The sequence below is a fragment of the Zootoca vivipara genome, chromosome 10 (assembly GCF_965207765.1).
Source record: "Zootoca vivipara chromosome 10, rZooViv2.hap1.1, whole genome shotgun sequence".
In the NCBI taxonomy this organism is placed as follows: Eukaryota; Metazoa; Chordata; class Lepidosauria; order Squamata; family Lacertidae; genus Zootoca; species Zootoca vivipara.
Window position 1 is genome coordinate 4,447,900 of NC_142593.1, and position 16,058 is coordinate 4,463,957.

Below are 16,058 nucleotides of genomic sequence, written 5' to 3' on the forward strand. Positions count from 1 at the left end.
AAACATTCTCGGTGAAGAAAAAAGACATGAGAGGTAATTGGGCAACTTATAAAGATTTATTGGAAGGAAGGTGAAATAGGTTAAAACTAAAAAAAATGAAGAAATTTGAACCCATTTAACAGACTGGTTACAATATTTCCAACTAAATGAGACATTCTGAAAAGACAAACAGAAGGGCTTTTCCATATAATTAACAAGAATTGAGAAAGATCTAATTAAAACTATAAAAAATACCACTCTCTAAAATGTACAGACGCCTCCTAGACTGGGAGGTCAAGGAGGAGGAAGTAAAATCGGTAATGGTCAAATGGGCCAAAGATTTAGGTTACAATATCCAAATGGAAGCATGGGAAAGGTTATGGAGGGAGGACCTGAAATTCACTGCGTGCTATGACCTGAAACATTTCATGAAAATGCTTTATTGGTGGTACCTAACACCTGTAAAACTGGTCCAAATGTATAAAACTAGGTCAAGCATTTGTTGGAGATGCAGAGAGGCATGATGATCCACATTTTGGGAATTTTGGGATATAATGAGCTTAAGATAATGTTTAAATTTTCCTTCTCCAAAAAGCCTTTCTGCTGGGTATAATGAGTAACAAAATTCCAAAAAACCTAAAGAGAATTTTTATGTATGCAAGAATTTTAATTGCAAAAGGGTAGGTGATTCCATCCCTACCAAATTGGATTGGCAGAGAAAAATGTTAGAATATGGTTAGCAAGAATGACAGCAAGATTCCAAGATGACACAGAACAAACATTTAATAGAGAGTGGGATATTTACAGAGTATACCGTATCTAAAAGAACATTGTAAAAATCTAAATTCTTTGGCAGGCCTGGATTGACTTCTACATGAAATAAGAGAATTTTACAAAACCAGTATAACTGAAACAACCTAGGAGAGACAGTGGAAAGTGCGTAGTCGAAAATGTAATTTAGGAACCACATTGGGGTAAGGTCATGATGGAATTTGTTATGTATAAAACTTTTTTTGGGGGGGGGTAATATGTATCGATTTTGGATTGTTTTTGTTGACTGCTTTTTTTAAAAAAAAAAAACCCAATAAAGCATTAAAAAAAGGAACCCAAACGTCCGACACAGGTTCTGCAGCTTCCGCAGCCAACCAGAAGCCACGCCTTGGTTTCCGAATGTTTTGGAATGTGCATCCCAACTTTCAGTATGATTTTTCACTCTTCAATGCCCCAAAGGTGGAAGGTTGAAGCTAAGGTTGTGCCTTCAAAGGCAGAATATTGCCTTGAATGTACAAACCAACATTCATTCTGATGTTCACCCCTCAAAGGAGAAATTACATTGAGTTTTGTACCCATATTTTTTTTTGCCCTGAAACTGTAGCACCCCTGCAGTGACATTCTGTTACTAGACAGGAAGAAAAGCAGATGGAGTGCAGAGGTTTCAGTATAATGAGAATTAGTGTGGTGTAGTGATTAGAGCATCGGACCTACCTGTAGCCAATGGGGGGGAGACCAGCATTCAAGCTGTGAGGCTCATTGGGTGACTTTTGGCCAGTCACAGTATCTCAGTCTCAGCCTAAGGTGGAATTTGCAGCCCAAATCACAAATGCATGTTTTGCGAGACAAGCACAGGGCTAGTATATTTCCTGAACTTCCTAGAAAGGGCTCTCTGTGTGTGGTCACTTCCTTTGCCTCCTTTATATGCCCTTCTGCTTGTGTGGAGACTCTCTTTCCACCATGCCTCAAGCTGACCAGACATGCATGACTAAGGCTCCTGCTTTCACCCATGTTAGCTAAAAATACCAACTTTTATTTTACTGTAACTGAGAAGTACATTTCTCCATACTTCTTTTGTTTTATATGCTACCTACATTGAAATGTAAGTAAATCCTTTACCCATTTATCTTCCCCCAAAAATGTGTGGTTCATTCCCTGCAATAGGGGTGAAGAGGGGGAAGGGACAGAAAGGTATGAATGCTTAATTCCTAAGATTTAATAAGATACTAAATTTTAAGTGTTTTACTCAGACAGATTACCTTCGTAGTTCTCTCACATGTGGGATAGAAGGCTTAGATCTAAATCTACAGATTAAGTCCTCAATCCATTTCCCACATACATAACCCACCACATGGGGCTGTTGTGAGGATGAAATGGGGAGAACCATGTTCAGCACCTTTGTTATGTACTGAGCTGAACAATAGAACAATAGGATCCAGAATCAGCAGTCTGATTGGTCCGCAGGAGCCACCCAATCCAACTCCAGGTGGAAGTGAATCCGCAACCTGATTGGCCTGCAGGAGCAGCCAATCAGGCGGCTGGCAGAAGTGAATCCGCAACCTGATTGGCCTGCAGGAGCAGCCACTCAGGCTGCTGGCAGAAGTCAATCCACAAACTGATTGGCCCACAGGTGTAGCCCTGAAGTAGCCAATCATGCAAAGCCCATTGTGTAAATAATGTATATAAGCAGATGGTTTTGGGAAAAGGGCATTCTTCTCTTCTTCTCCTTGATGACTACGAGCTGAATAAAGAGCATGAAATTCACTCTCGACACCGAGTATATTTCAACCTTGAATTTCCTTAGAGGAAAGATGGGATATAAAGTGGAGTCAATGCCTAGCATCCTCCAGGCACTCTCCCCAATCCTCTCTGTAGCTTAAAGAGTGGGGCTCAGAGAGCAAAGAAGTCACAACATTTAAAATGGGTAGCTCCTGTCCAATCAGCAGCCACCAAGCCCAGCCTATCTCTCCTATGCTATACCTCCAGGTCCCTCATCTAACAGCCAAGCAGACCCCACCATAAGGGCACACCCATATTGAACCAAGTGAACCCTTTTAATGGCATCGGATAAATGAATAAGTAACAAAACAAGAGCAAAACCTGAATGGTCGCCTTAAGAGCAAACAAATGAAAACTGGAAAAAGACAGCACTTTCCTGAATTCTTTCTTTGAGTGCCTGAAGAGCTGAGGATATCCAGTCAAGCAGCTGAAAACTGGGAGAAATTTAAGCAAACCTTCTGTTTCTGCATGCTGGCAGTGGAGCTAGAGCAAAAGAAGATTTGCAGAAGGCAATCTTTTGCAGGGCAGGAGGTTTTAATGATGTACGATTGTTTGCAGTTCTCAGAAGCACAATAGCGATGCTAATGGGATACCCTAGTGATGAGAAAGTTTGAAGAGTTCTGTGTTCCAAAAAAGAAACGAGTCTTTGGAAAGACCTCAGTTTTGTTTGAAAGGACAGAGATACAAACTCTAGAAGGATTCCATGTCCCCTCCATCACACCAGGTGCTGACATCTATGGAAACCTGACCAAGACACACAGTGCAATTAGTATTCAGAGATTGCATGCTTAAGAAAAGACTACTGGAAGATTCCGAGTTCACATTCAAAGCGACCCTCAGAATCTGTCAAACATCTGAAGCAGAAGAAAGCAAACTCTCTACTGTGATACAGTTTTAAGATTTCATTACTCCACATCATCAGTATCTTTATATGGGACTTTGGAGGAAACTGAGATTTGCTATGCAGGAGAAATGGAGGAGTCCTGCAGGAGATAAAAGAGCTGGTTACCTATTTCACAACAACAAATAGGTATATGGGCATTACTAAACAACAGAAAAGGCTTTTAGAACTGTCACAGTAGCCAGCCAGGTGCCTATGGGAAGCCAGCAAACAAGAACTGTACAATGACTCTTCACTCCAGCAACAGAGGGATTCAGCCTCTGATGCTCCCCCTGGCACAGGAGGTAATACAGTGGTACCTCGGTTTATGAACACAATTGGTTCCGGAAGTCTGTTCATAAACTGAAGCGTTCATAAACTGGAGCGAACTTTCCCATTGAAAGTAATGGAAAGTGGATTAATCTCTTCCAGATGGTCCGCGGAGTACTTAAACTGAAGTGTTCATAAACTGAAGGGAACTTTCCCACTGAAAGTAATGGAAAGTGGATTAATCCGTTCCAGACGGGTCCACGGAGTACTCAACCTGAAGCGTACTTAACCCGAAGCATGGGTGTAATTGGTTCCGGAAGTCTGTTCATAAACTGAAGCGTTCATAAACTGAAGCGTACTTTCCCATTGAAAGTAATGGAAAGTAAATTAATCCGTTCCAGATGGGTCCGTGGCATTCGTAAACCGAAAATTCATAAACCAAGGTGTTCATAAACCGAGGTTCCACTGTATATAGCCATCATGACTAGTAGCCATTGTTAGCATTACATTTTTGTCACTCTGAAACACCACCCTTGAAATCTATTGGGAAATGTTTTAAGTCAATTTGGAATTACACTGGCTGAAAATGAAAGGGTAAAAATTATCCAACATGCAGCAAAGGTTGCAGAATGAGCAAGAAAGAGATAATAATCATTCAAAGTATTATGTGGATTCCTGCCCCCTCCCCCACTGACACATTTTATAGAAAAATGTAGAAAAATTGTGCTATATAAGAATGACATTTGAACTGCCATTCAGGCAGTTGCCATGCTTTATATACCAGCTGATCTTCCTCTAACCCTAATATCCATTTGGTGAGAAGGCAATGTGGTGCAGGAAGCATGGGCCTCACTCTGAATTGACATTGTGACATTATTGTGATTGATTTGCTGCATGGTGTCCTGATGTCATTACATAGCCTGACTCCCTTCCAAAATCAGAAATATTATGGATCAGGGTCCAAGTAACAAAAAGTAGAGAAATGCAGGAAGGTTAGCTTTCTCTCACTCCTTTATTATCACATTTACATCTACACAATCTAATTATCACCTTGCCTGCAGGTAAAATTAGGGTACTTTTAATTAAAATGAATTAGGTGTATTTTTAAGTATGTAGCTTCTTAATTTTTTCCAAAATGTTTTAGAACGGCTTTTTCCTTTTATGCTAATGACATATTATATCCCTCCTTTTTCTTCCCTTATTATATGACTTATGTCAACTCTTATTAAACATAACATGAACATCTACACTGAAAAGTTTAAAGGATCCCCAAACACAACCCAAATAAATACTATCCTTTGACAGAATTAATAGGAAAGATAAAAGGAAGTTATTTAATGAAGAGATGTAGCTACCGTCTCACTGACTAAAAGGATGTGGGATTCTATTAGGTTATCTGTCAATGGTACTTCCGTCCCCATCAATTGAGTCATATTGTTAATGCAGAACTCACCTTGCATGGTGTTTAAAGCTGACAGACTGTTATCTCTCATGGGATTCAGGAATTCAGAATAAAATAAATATCAAAAGGGAGCACAATACACACAGCTAGAATGGAAGAAAGGCATATTTACTTTCCAAATTGGTATTTGCACTTATAGTTGTTTAGTAAACAGTTTTAGCCATTCATAGACAGGTGAGACACAAAGTAAGGCAAAGCACCGAATTCTCTTTCAATAAGGGAAGTTAGTTCAATAGGAGGAGGGGTCACACATGCATAGGCATCACTTGAGTGCTGACTGATGCGTTCTGATTGACTGATAAAGGTGTGAGTGGACTTGTTACGGCATCAGGTAATATGAAAGTTTTATTTGAGCAGATTGATTTCCTTTGCACATGCAAGTCATCATCATTTAAGTTTCACTCAAATAATAGGCACACATGCATGAACCACCCTCCAAACCAGTGGCATCGTGTGGGGGGCTGTGACCCTATGCACATTTATTTTGAGGGGGCATGACCAGGCACCCCCACGACAGGCTCGCTCACCACTTCACCACTACTTGCATACACTTCACCACTGCTCCAAACAAAATATTTTGATGATCATATGTGGAGGGGTTCAAGAATTTCTGAGGCCAATAATACCTATAAGAAAAGCAACTGCTGAACTGCTGAAAATAGTAAGCATAGTTAAGATTTTTCGGTGGGATTCGCTCACCTAGCAAGAAATTCAGGTTGCGCAATTATAGTTCATCACACAACAAACCTGCTTCCCCCAAAGTTTTATTTTTTATTGCAATAAGGAAAGTAACAGGAAAATGTGTGGGATAACAATTGCTTGACACATAATCTAAACTCCCTGAAAACAAATGAGAATGAATGCTCAATAAATAGCTCACGTCATCGAACTTCCCAGCAAACAGATCAGGATGAATGTTCAATAATGTTAAAGTCATCTGGAATTGACGTCGTTTTTTCCTGTTACTTATTCTCCTTCCTTCCTTCTTGGAAATCAATGGAAATTGTAGAAACTGAATAACCCCTAATTGCCAAACATTTACCCATAGTTAACACTGGGGTGGTCCACAAAACACAGGATTCTAGGATAAGTCCCACCCCCACATCCGGACCTCTGGTTTCAAAACATTCTGTTCTGTCATCTCCGACAGCTGTCAATGAAAATAATAGTGGGAGGTTTTTGGCAAAATCTTAAATCATAGCTGTATCTGGATGCTTGAATTATGTTATTTGGTCCATTTGCTGAAGTTATTGCTTCATCATCTCAATATCATTACTTTTTGATAATAGCTAGATTATGCCAATGAATACTTTTCCAACTCTGTAAGCAGACTCAGTAGTAAAGATGCTGCTGCGCATCAGTCCCTGAAACCCACCCCCCATGGAAATAAAGACACAGTAGAGACAGAATTAAGTTTAAAGGTTATTGGGCAAATTTAGGCCACAACTTTATTGATTACACAAGTGTTGGTGGTATTGGCTTAGGCATTGGTATCAAGACTATATCTGACTCCTGCCCACCCTCAGGAAACCTCCGAAGGGTAAACAACAAGGGGGCGTTCCATCAATGGTTATTGACTGGTGCTCACCCCTGGGGTTCCCGGGGGTTCTGGCTTGGCCCTAGCCCCTCCCCAGACGAGATCCAGACCCCCGAATTCCTTTAATGGAATACCCTATCAATTGGAGGGGCAGGTGATGGCCGCACCTCACCTCTCCACATTCCCCTAAACCAATGCCTACCTGCCAAACCTTACAAGTTGTGACGATTGCTAAGAGGTAGGCAAAAACCAAGTGGCCACTGCCAATCTGCCACACTGGAAAAATTCCTACCCAGCCCCCGTTCCAAAGCAGGCGACCAATCAAAGTCCAAAGCAAGGCCAGACACAGCCTAAATAACGGGTGGGTGGGTGGGTGTTTGGCAGCGTGAAGCAAGAAGAGGTCCCCACGCCACGCTGCTGCTTAAATCTCCCCCAGCCCCCACCACGTTGCCGATTGGCTAAAGGCCAGTGGCATGATCGTGGTGCCTCTGGCCATAGCTGCCAAGTTATCCCTTTTTTAAAGGGAAATTCCCTTATGCTGAATAGGCTTCCTCGCGAGAAAAGGGAAAACTTGGCAGCTATGCCTCTGGCTGGGGCAGGGCAAAGCCCAGCCTCCCAGCCGGTTGGGGAGAGTCCCGGGGCTGCGCGCAACATGGACCCTCTATTAGGAGGATCCACCTTGCTTAGTTTTGTTTACTAAACAACTAATAGTTCAAACATATGTATGTTTGCATCGTTCATTATTATTGCTCTCAGGGAAGTATGCATAGGGTTACAGCCTAAAAGAAGCCTTCAATTTTGTGTGTGTGTGGGAAAACACTTTAGAGCTAAACTTACCTGTTTTACTAGATATGGGGAAAGTGCTTATGCTGTGAGGAAAGTATGTTGCCTCACTATAAATCTTTATACAGAAGATTGTGTCTCTCATTTACTGCCGACCTATCAAAAGTGGAAATATCAAGCATATAAAGAGCTTTGAAGGAAAAATACAGCAGACCTATAAAGAGTGAATGCTATATGAAAACTGGTATTTTTCTACATGTGGAGATGTCTGTCTGTCTGTCTGTCTGTCTGTCTGTCTGTCTGTCTGTCTGTCTGTCTGTCTGTTGTTTTTCTTCCATGGAATAATATCCTAGAACATTTGAGGTGTGCTATTTAGTGTCAAAATGCGTGCGTTTTTTAAATATAAAAAAATAAACAAATATAATTGTTATTCAACACAATGGCATGGATCCAGAGAAGTGCCAGAGAAAAGTGGTGGGTAGAAGGTGACATTCATTCCCTTCCCTCTCCCCAGTTCCCCCAAGAGCTTCTACTGAGAGTTGGGAGATTGTCCTGAATGCGGTGGGAAGTGGCCTGGAAGTGAGGGAGAAGGAGATGGTTGCTGAAAGTCGGGGGGGGGGGCTTCCATATGCATCTTATCCACAAATGAACCTTGAAACACTCAGATAAATGTGAGTGCTAAATGTTAAATCTGTGTGCCAGCACAGTATGGAAGAGAATTTTGTTCAGTCCACATATTCAGCTGAGTCACCCTAATTTGCAGATCCCTGACACATGCACTAACAGGGATGCAGTTGTCAATCAGGCTGCGTACTCCTGTGAATTTTTCAAAAAATGTAGTGGGGGAAATGGGCATTTTAGAATACCCATACATACAAAATGTGTTTTTTAAATAGTTTTTTGTGCTTTTCTGTAGGGGAGCATCCAGTAATGGATATGCTAAAGGGAAATGTGTACTAAATACATATTTTTTTTGGGGGGGGGGAGGAGTGCCTTAGAAAAATGTGTATGTGTGAATGTTTCATGTGGTTAAAAAAAAACTTAAATGGAACCAAATGGAGTTATGATAAAACACATTTGAAGCTGTTATGAAAAATGTACCCCAAAATGCGTTGCCTTTTAAGAAGGACAGACGCGGGTCGGAAGCTCCAAAATTTGCACTAAGTTCAGCTCCGCCGGGAAAATGACAGAGACCACACGATGCTGTCAGGAAAAACAAACTGATCCCTTTATTGCAGAATGCAAAGCTACAGCTGTAGGGTCCCTGCCTCTGGAAAGAAGGAAGGAACCCCGGGAAATGGTGAAGTCCCCCTATATACCCTCCTGTTCATGCATGGAAATCTCTGGACTAGGAGGGAGGGGGAGACAAGGGCGACGGGTGGGAGATCGGATTAGCTGGGTGCGGAGATGACTTTTCCTTTCAGATGGAGAGATGTCAATCTCTCTTCTCCTGTCGTTGATGGTGCTCCCTGTTGTTTGGCAGGAAGGGCAATCAGTCGAGATGGGTGCAGAGGTGGGGCAGTTCCTGGCGATTTCCATGGGGTGGAAGTCCGCCCGGCAGTGTTTTCCTCCAGGCCATGGAAGGGTGGGCTACGTTGAGGATGGCAATTTATTTGAATAAAGTTGTTCCAGCTAATCCCTCTATTGTCCGTGTGTCCTTGAATGGGTATAGGGTGGTAGTAGGGCAAGGTTCAGGTGGGTTGGGATCATACAGGGTTCATACAGAAAATATACCTGGAAAACATACCTAATGCAGGGATTTCTAATTAAAAGGTAGCAGTCCTGACATATACAGTTCTAAGATATAAAACAGCAATTCTAATACAGAGGCAGCGGATAGAGATTTCATGGTAAGAGAACATATAATAGGCTGTATTATTAACTTGAGTAGAAAAGTTTAACTTTGGATTTGGGCGGTTTCCCCCCCCCTTCTTCTGGAAACATTGTTTTGTTCTGGGCGGAGGGGAGGTGGAGAGGGGAAATGTGTGAGTTTATGCTAACTGTTGTGCATATGCAGATCCTTAAGCCTTCCTTCAGGCAGGGTCGAGTCCTAGCTGGAGGGGTGGGGAGACAGGGAAGATGGCATTGAACAGGATTCTGGGTATTGCAGCTGTCAAATTCTGTCACCCCTCTCTGTTCATTAATAATGGTGTCCTGCAAACCCCCCCCCCAATATGATTTTATAACAATTTTATAACAGCCCCCTCTCTGAGGCAATATTGTTGTGTAACAACCAATCATTGCCTCACATAATCGACAGTGACGTATTCTCCATTTCCCAGGTGGTACATTGGCACAACCTAGGGGTATGTGGTGGCGGCTCAAAGGGGGGCTTGGGAGAAGCATTTTATAAGAAATGGTATATGCCTTACATTTACCGGAAGGTCCACCAATGACTGAAAAATGCAGTTTCCTTGGAGTTTGCCTTTTGTGTGTTCTCAGGTGTAAAAGTTAGCTTTCTGGTCCCACACCTCCATCATGGCACAGCAGCAACAATCCCTGGTGAATCCCCTTAGGGCTTTCATATCGACCATGTCACCTGGCACTCACCATAGCTGCCACAGGTTTGGGCATGTCATGAGAGAGATGCCTTTGCCTTGGGCTTTCTATGGGATTTTTTTATTATAGGCTCTGGTCTTGCACTGTAGTAGGGAGTTGCTCAGTTACTCTTAAAGGGAGAAAGCTACTTGCACCTTGGATACACTTGCCCAATTAGAACTGACCCAATTATAATTTATACAGCCCCATAAAAACCATTCTGAAAAGGGCACATGTCCAAATTGGTCAATTTAATTCTATAAGGAATCATTCCAGGTAAATCAAGGCATATACACCTTCTTGTATCTGCTGGTTTCATGAATCCTGAAACTGCTTCTTGGTAAAAAGAAGGCTCCATTGGGCGTATAAGGAATAATACCACCATACAATAACTTACTATACATTAAACATGAAAACAATTACACACAAAAATGCTCCCCCCCCTTTGTGGAAATAACATACTTGTCAGGCATAGGTCAACGTTTCTGCATAATATCACGTAACATAAAACATAATTATATATCAGTTGCATATCTTGAGGCCAACTCTTAACAGGGCACAGAGTCCTGAAGTCAAAAGAGAGCATATGTCCTTGCAATTCACTTTCCCCCCTTTGTCAGCCCATATCCTTTTGGAATGAGATAGTTGTGGCCAGTTTGAAAACTCTGGTGTCTGTTGTTGCAGGTAAAAGTCTTGTGGTCCGGAGGATTTGGGTTCAAGGTTTTTTTTCCATCATTGCGTCTGTAGTAACATCTGTAGAAGGAGTATGCTGTAAGGGGCAGTGTTTGGGGTACTTAAGGGCACAGTTAGAAGAAGGAAAGGGCAAAAGCCAAAGGGAAGAAGAGGGAAAAAGAGGGTGGAAATATCTCCTGGAGTTTTTTTGGGAAGCTGCAAACAATAAAATCTTGATGCATTAAGTATTTTATTCATCACATTTCTATATAATTACTACTGTTGTTAGCTGCTAAGTCTGTTTTCCTTTACCTAGGGGTTTATTATTATTATTATTATTATTATTATTATTATTATTATTATTATTATTATTATTATTGTTATTACTACTACTACTACTGAAAGAATGACTTAGATGTTACATTCACATGTACAGAAATAAAAAGTAGAAATGCAAAATAATGCAAAAATAAGAACAAAATAATATTTAGATTACCACTCAAACAACATTTTTTTCAGATGGACTTGACACAAAAATCTCAGATTAAAAAAAAGAATTATTATCAAATAATATGAAGACATTATAAAGACCATACAGGTTAATATTGGACTGTAACCTAAAGATTTGAAGGTGAATGGTAAAATAATGGGGAAAAACCTTAAAAGTCATCATGTGCTATCTGATAAAAGAGAACTCTATGGGGAAAAACACAGATGGTACCTGAATAAACATCAGTAATAAGTTTTGGAGATGCAGTGAATGAAAGACCACGTGATGGACTGATGGACATGCCCCAAAATATAACAAAACAAAACACTGACATATGAGGAACCAAAATAAATAAATAAATGCTAAAACACACAATTTCTAATAATGAGCATCTCAAATGAAAATAAAGAGTAGCAATCTAAAGTTGTGCAAGTATGGTTAGATTAGTTTCATAGACATAATGGAAAAACTGATTTAATAAATGAAAGCAGATTATTTGTAACCTAAAGAGAAGCGTCAAAGTAAAGGAAATATATAAAACTATAGCGGGAAGTAAACTAATACAGTAGGGATTTAAGCTCGTTTTGTAGACTGTAAGGAAAGAAATTACTGTCTTTATCTCTTCACTCCCCCCCCTTTTTTTTTTGCTGTGGGGGAAAAGAATAGACACTTGTTACTGGGGTTTAGTCCTTCACATATCCTTTAGAAATGTTCTTCCTGGGAAAGCTGTGAGAATAATTTTTTGCATGTTAGGTTGGAATTTTGCAAGGGGGGAGGTTATGCAGGAGTTAATGCTTGGGGTGAAATGCAAATGTGAGATAAGTATCTGAAGGTGCTTCCTGAATACCCATTGGAAAGGGGGAGCAGACCCTTGGTTTGCATAGTCTGGAGTTTTTTTCTAAGCCCTTGACTAAAATCACAATCAGTATCCTGTTGAAAGGGGAAACAAACAACAACAAAAAGTACTCAAGCGATGAACTCAAAGTGGGAGTGCTGAGATATTTACCTCTGGAAAGAATTTTGCATATTAGATTTGGAATGATGGTCCAACACTTGACCCTTTTGTTTTCTCAAGTGACCCCTGGAGTCAAAGACGCATAAGGAAATTTAAACAAATTTCCCCCTGCAGGGCACAGGCCCTTCAGCATTTGGTTGCTGTTTTTGTTTTGTTTTTTTAACCTCCTTTTTCTCTCTCTATTTTTATCTTCAAGCTGGCATAGCCTCTGTGCATGTACAGAGTTTGTGATTCAGAAATCCATTGTACCATTTGAAAGTGTTGCTGGTGTTGGCTAAATTACCATTTGAATAGAGGAAGGGAAGGGTGAATAGGTTAGATTTTACACAGAAACCCAACAATTTACACTTCCACCAAACCAGCAACAAAAGTGGTCAAATTAAATTCTTTGGTCAGTTTAAATTCATTTCTTTAGCTTTTGTGTCCTGAGATATTTCTGACACCTCTTATTTCCTGTTCCTTGCTGCTTAGGAAGCAGGCTTATAAATCTTAAACCTTAAATATATAAAACTTCAACATCCAGACAACCCAATATTTTCACAGACAACCCAACCCAATATTTTCACAAGAAAGCTGCAATAAAAGTTTGGTCAAATTAAACTCCTTAATGAAGTCATGGCACTAATTAGCCATGTTTACTGTACTATATAAACATCTCATACCCCAGGCAAAAGAAATCTAGATTTGCCCCCTTTATCTACAGGGTTTTTGGGGTGCAGACTTTTATTCAAAATATTTCACAAATGTGGATTATTATTATTAGTGTGCTTTCCCTCTAGTCATTAGCGGAACAATGACCCGCCCCCTTATGTACGGGTAAATGACCAGTCAGAATTCATAAATTGCAAATGTTTGTTTGTTTTAAATAATTTCAGCCATGGCAGACTAAATTCCCTGCCCCCTTATCTATGGGTAATATGGCCAGAGCAGACTTAATGATATTCAACATTCTCACTCATCTCAGCCTCACCATCTTCCAGACTAATTCTTCTGGCCTTTATGTACAGGGATGGTCAAGGCTCATTCTGCTTGATTATGAATTTGTATGTGCTTGAACTGTTGGCTGGAGTTTTGCAGTTAAAAAATAGCTGACAATATGGTGGGGGGGAAAAAAAACACCAGACATTCATTTCCAATGTATGATATACCATCTCTACCTCTTTCTAAGTGGCACCTCAAACTCTTCATGCCAAACTTTAAAAATCTGTCTTTCCATCCTTCTCCACCAAAGAGTAAAGCTTGACTGAATTCAGGCCATTTCACTAAGCCACCAGAGTTTAAACTCACTTTTCAGTGCTTGAGTAATCTAGTCCACCCCTTGTGAAATATGGGGATCTCAACACTATCACCGCCCTTAGGCTACACATACATTTGAGTACAGATGCCTGACTGGGAAGGAAACACGGGCTATGCCCTATCACGGAAGCACACGTGTGTACTAAGGGAAAAATAAGGAAGGGGAAGATTAAAAGTACCAACGTTATATAGAAGCCTTTTGCAAACCTTAAGATTGGATAAAGATTGGGAAATGTTCAAGACTTTCATATGTGCTTAAACTTTAAACCTTAATAGACAAAGTGATAAAAACTTATATAATCACTCCATAAAAACAACAATGACACTCTTGTTCCAACTCTGAAAACCAATAATCTTTCCTTGCCAGAAAGCAGAGCTGGGCTGAATTTCAACCCATCACCACATCAGACACATTGCCTTTCACATAGCTCTAAAATGGGGTTAGAAGGGACCCTGAGGTCATTTAGTCTAACCCTCTAAGATACAGGATTCACAAGATTTGAATGAAAATACCAACTTTATACAGAACCCTTTAGCAGATGAGTTTTTTCCTTAAGAGACTGATATGGGGAGCCCAACAATAACCCTTCTGTCCAACACAATTGAAGTTAAAACTAGACTCAGATAGACAATTCCTGGCTATGGAAGCTCTACTTTTGACAAACAAATCACCTTTATTGGAATAGCTGTTCAATTTTCCTTTAGTCAATATTCCTCTAGTCACTTGGAGAAAGACTCCCCTTTGGAGCCTCTCTCAATACCAACATTTGCACACCTCATTCTCATATTTATCATGTTTAAGATTGATTGGTTCAACATTGTTTCTTTATACTAGAAATTTAAAACAAGTTGGCAGTTTTAACTATGCACACTTAAGAAGGCAGTCTATGGATGTTGTGGCCAATTTATACACAACCCCATAACATTTCTAAACATTGAGTACATCTCTTATCCACTTATAGCTGGAGTTTATGAAGTGAACATTTTCAAGTTTCGAAATATTTTCAAAGCATTGAGCAAGCATTTTCAAAGTTACAACTCTTTATTTTCCTTCATCCTGCCCCTCTTTTTACTTTTGGAGAGGAAAAAATGGCCTTCTACAGCCTCTTTAAAATAAACCTTTACACACTACGTCCACTCTTTTTAATATTTGCCATGTTTTTTGGGTTGATCAAGCCCTTACATAAAAATTATTTAAGCAAGCTTGCATTTTGTTTTGGTTTTTTTTCTTTTGTTTTTTTTTAGACCCTGAAACATTTCTTAAATACAATTGGAGGCGTCTATCAGAGTTCAGACGGGAAGTAAGCTCTCCTTGGGCTTATTTCTCCCCTGAAGCCTGCAGAGTTGTCTCTTTGGACAGGGGTGCACCCATTTTTGCCCTGGTCAGTCTCCGAAGGGGCACTTGCGCAAGTTCTAGCCCTGGGCAGTCTCCGACGGGGCTTTGGGGTCTCTCGGGGTTCTGGGGACTCCTGGGGAACCTGGGGCACGTCTAAGGAAAGTGGACAGACTCCGATAGGAAAGTGGACCGACTCCGATAGGAAAGTGGGCTTGGGAAGGTTTGCTAAAGGGCTCTCTAAAGGAAAATGGGGTTTGGAAAGTCTCCTTAGGAAAACGTTCTAGGAAAGTGGGCACACTCCGAGGAGGACTCCTTATTCCCACCCACAATTTAATAGTGCCACAGCAATCTCCCTGCCTCTTGCTCTCTAGACTCAGGTCCTACTGAACGCTTGCCTACGCAATGCCAGATCGGACCTGAGGAATGCAAAGTAGGAAAAGGGAACGGGCGCACTTGCAATCTCTGGTCATGGGTCATACCTAACAAAAGGTCGCCATGGCAGAGGGGCGTCTTCACCCGGGATAGCTAAGCGAGAGAAGGAAGAGTTGCCAAGGCTCGCTATCTGGGCAAAACTCCGACGGACAACAAGCCTTGGGGAGGAAAAGGGCAGCCGCAAAACCTCCAGCCTGGGCAGACTCCGACGGGCTTTGGGCTTTTTGGCTATGAAAAATAGGAAAGAGTTTGATTGCTGTGACAATTCCCACCCCGAAAAGCCAATTTCCCTATTGATACTCACGTCGCAGCGCGCTGCCTTCTTTTCCTGAAGCTTGATCACCTCGCAACAACCAGGAGAAGAAAATCTTGTAAAAAATCAACCCCCACGGCCGTCTGGATCCTGTTTGTTTTCCCTGTGTGGTCCCGCTAAGGATCCCAGTTAGGCCAGAACTCCAGGGACAGTCGGGGAAGGGGATCCCCCCTGCAAATGGCTGGGTGCGCTTGGGCTCCCCAACCACGGCGCCCCAAGAGTACGGCTAAACGGAGTCTCCTGCCCTGGCTCGCCATATTGTTATGAAAAATGTACCCCAAAATGCGTTGCCTTTTAAGAAGGACAGACGCGGGTCGGAAGCTCCAAAATTTGCACTAAGTTCAGCTCCGCCGGGAAAATGACAGAGACCACACGATGCTGTCAGGAAAAACAAACTGATCCCTTTATTGCAGAATGCAAAGCTACAGCTGTAGGGTCCCTGCCTCTGGAAAGAAGGAAGGAACCCCGGGAAATGGTGAAGTCCCCCTATATACCCTCCTGTTCA